Genomic DNA, 4,318 nt, shown 5'->3' with positions numbered 1-4,318 from the left:
TGTGTGTGTATGTATATTCATATATATATATATATATATATATATATATATATATATATATATATATATATATATATTACATCCACCCCAACAAAAAAAAACACCATCCCCAACGAAAGAAAACCCCAATTATTCTACAAATGTAGTCAAATTCCACATATATATATATATATATATATATATATATATAATATATATATATAGTAATAGAATGCGTGTATTGTAACGCGCGAAGATAAATTGCTACCACTCATAGGGCGGGGTGATGTGACGTGGCTCGCCAGTCACGCCATCCTCTAATTGGCGAGCGAAGCGAGCCTCTCTCTTGTCATGTCAGTTGAGCTCGAGATATATTATTGGCGAGCGAAGCGAGCCTCTCTCTTGTCATGTCAATTGAGCTCGAGATATATTATATTTATATATTTATATATTTATATATATACGTGCGTCAGCACTTGTCATGCGGATTTACGGCAAAACAGAAAGACAAATCGACAAAACGACGATGCTAGATGAATGCAATTTTGACTCCGTAACATATGCGCTAAAAATTGAAGCATGGGACCCCTTTTGAGGGGTCGACTCAATTGTAATTTCTTGGCGAGGAGAGTCAAACGACTCTCGATTTTGCTCCCTTACGCGACTAAAGAGAAAAGAAGACTGATTCGTGACAAACGGAATGAAAAAGAAAAGCTAAAAGAAGAGAAAAGTCTGTTTTTTGAGTTTCGGCGCGTTACTTTGATAGAAATTATTGCTACGCAACCATTGTCACGTGACTATGCGATCATTGTTACGCGACTATCTCAGTAAGCGAGTGAGACGACTGAAGCGTGAACGAAGAATTGAAGACAACTAGAGTGTTTTGCGTTCAATTATCTGAACTCGGCGTTCAGTTACCCGATTCAGGCAAGCAATTATTCGAATTGGGCGTTCAGTTATCCGATTTGGGCATTCAATTATCCGATGTTCTGTCCTAATTAGAAGTAACAAATATAGAAATAATTATTTCAGTCGTACATTTCTTTCATGACGTCTTTCTATGATGCTCACTCACGTTTCAGCTGAACAATAAATGATTGATTCAAGAAAGGTGGGAAGGTGAAGTAGTGAAATTCGAGCTCTTGATTAGCTAAAAACCAGCTGCGACGCATGATGGAATGTTGCATGGTATCACGCAAGACGCGCGATTTACAAAGTATGCGGATTACACCACGATTGACGAAGCAAGGCGTTGTTGTAGGCTTCCTAGATATGTAGATTTAGTTCGCTCACAACAGCTTAGCTAGACCTCCGCGGAAACGTGGGACACCAAGATTAGTGCAAAGGAAATTATCCTGCAACACACGCTAAAAATTCACGCTAAAGTCAAGATTAATTACAAATTATTGAGTCTATACAGCTAATGAATGATGATATTTGAGCAGCTGCCCAACCGCAGACTATGTAAGTTATTTAGTTGCACAACAGCCGTAAGCAACGGATAATTGAACGCTTGAATCGGTTAATTGAACGCAAAATACTTTAGAAGAGCAACTGAAAGTCTGTTTCCTGAGTTCCCGGGTTTGTTTGACAAAAACTATTGCTAAGTAACGCAACCATTGTTGGCGAGCGAAGCGAGCCTCTCTCTTGTCATGTCAATTGAGGTCGAGATATATTATATTTATATATTTATATGCGTACGTCAGCACTTGTCATATGGATTTACGGCAAAACGGAAAGACGGATCGACAAAACGATGATGCCAGATGAATGCAATTTTGACTCCGTAACATATGCGCGAAAATTGAAGTAAGGACCCTTTTCGAGGGGTCGACTTAATTGTAATTTCTTGGCGAGAAGAGTAAAACGACTCTCGATTTTACACCCTTACGCGACTAAAGAGCAAAGGAGACTGATACGTGACAAACGGGATGAAAAGGAAAAGCTAAAAGAAGAGAAAAGTCTATTTTTTGAGTTTTCGCGCGTTACTTTGACAGAAATTATTGTGACGCAACCATTATCACGTGACTACACGACCATTGTTACGTGACTATCTCAGTAAACGAGTAAGACAGTGAAGCGTGAACGAAGAATTGAAAACAACTAGAGTATTTTGCGTTCAATTAGCCGATTATCCGAATTGGGCGTTCAGTTATCCGATTCGGGCATTATCCTACTCAGGTATTCAATTATCCGATGTTCTGTCTTAGAAGTACTAAATTTATAGAAATAATTGTTTCAGTCTGATACGTAAAGTCAAAACCGCGCACATTTCTTTCATGACGTCTTTCTATGATGCTCACTCACGTTTCAGCTGAACAATAAATGATTGATTTGATCAAGAAAGGTGGGAAGGTGAAGTAGTGAAATTCGAGCTCTTGATTAGCTAAAAACCCGCCACGACGCATGATGGACTGTTGCATGGTATCACTCAAGACGCCCGATTTACAAAGTATGCGGATTGCACCATGACTGACGGAGCAAGGCGTTGTTGTATGCTTCCTAGATATGTAGATTTAGTTCGCTCACAACAGCTTAGTTAGACATCCGCGGGAACGTGGGACACCAAGATTAGTGCAAAAGAAATTATCGTACAACACTTACTAAATATTTACACTAAAGTCAAGATTAATTACAAATTATTGCGACTAGACAGCTGATGAATGATGATGTCTAAGCAGCTGCCCAACCGCAGACTAGGTAAGTTATCAGTTTTCCATGATATGGCACAACAGCCCCTGGCAACGGGTAAATGAACGCCCAATTCGGATAATTGACCAACGGATTCGTATGACTGAACGCAAAATACTATAAAAGAGCAACTAAAAGTCTGCAAATTATTGCGTCTATACAGCTGATGAATGATGATATTTGAGCAGCTGCCCAACCGCAGACTATGTAAGTTATTCAGTTTTCCATGATGTTGCACAACAGCGGTAAGCAACGGATAATTGAACGCATGAATCGGATAATTGAACGCCTGAGTAGGATAACTGAACACCGGATTCGGATAATTGAACGCAAAATACTATAGAAGAGCAACTGAAAGTCTGTTTCCTGAGTCAACGTGTTTGTTTGACAAAAACTATTGCTAAGTAACGCAACCATTGTTACGCGAATAGGTAAAGACAGTACACCATCGCTCGCCAAACACAATGCTAACCGAGCATTTACTAGTATATTTATATATTTATATATTTATATATTTATATATTTATATATTTATATATTTATATATTTATATATTTATATATTTATATATTTATATATTTATATATTTATATATATACGTACGTCAGCACTTGTCATGCGGATTTACGGCAAAACAGAAAGACGAATCGACAAAACGACGATGCCAGATGAATGCAATTTTGACTCCGTAACATATGCGCTAAAAATTGAAGCAAGGGACCCCTTTCAAGGGGTCGACTCAATTGTAATTTGTTGGCGAGAAGAGTCAAACGACTCTCGATTTTGCTCCCTTACGCGACTAAAGAGAAAAGGAGACTGATTTGTGACAAACGGAATGAAAAAGAAAAGCTAAAAGAAGAGAAAAGTCTGTTTTCTGAGTTTCGGCGCGTTACTTTGATAGAAATTATTGCTACGCAACCATTGTCACGTGACTATGCGATCATTGTTACGCGACTATCTCAGTAAACGAGTGAGACGACTGAAGCGTGAACGAAGAATTGAAGACAACTAGAGTGTTTTGCGTTCAATTATCTGAACTCGGCGTTCAGTTACCCGATTCAGGCAAGCAATTATCCGAATTGGACGTTCAGTTATCCGTTTCGGGCATTCAATTATCCGATGTTCTGTCCTAATTAGTAGTAACGAATATAGAAATAATTATTTCAGTCGCACATTTCTTTCATGACGTCTTTCTAGGATGCTCACTCACGTTTCAGCTGAACAATAAATGATTGATTCAAGAAAGGTGGGAATGTGAAGTAGTGAAATTCGAGCTCTTGATTAGCTAAAAACCAGCTGCGACGCATGATGGACTGTTGCATGGTATCACGCAAGACGCGCGATTTACAAAGTATGCGGATTACACCACGATTGGCGGAGCAAGGCGTTGTTGTAGGCTTCCTAGATATGTAGATTTAGTTCGCTCACAACAGCTCAGTTAGACCTCCGCGGAAACGTGGGACACCAAGATTAGTGCAAAGGAAATTATTCTACAACACACGCTAAAAATTCACGCTAAAGTCAAGATGAATTACAAATTATTGCGTCTAGACAGCTGATGAATGATGATATTTGAGCAGCTGCCCAACCGTAGACTATGTAAGTTATTTAGTTGCACAACAGCCGTAAGCAACGGATAATTGAACGC

Source organism: Corticium candelabrum, chromosome 12 (assembly GCF_963422355.1).
Source record: "Corticium candelabrum chromosome 12, ooCorCand1.1, whole genome shotgun sequence".
Lineage (NCBI taxonomy): Eukaryota > Metazoa > Porifera > Homoscleromorpha > Homosclerophorida > Plakinidae > Corticium > Corticium candelabrum.
Note: the sequence above shows the minus strand (reverse complement) of the source record.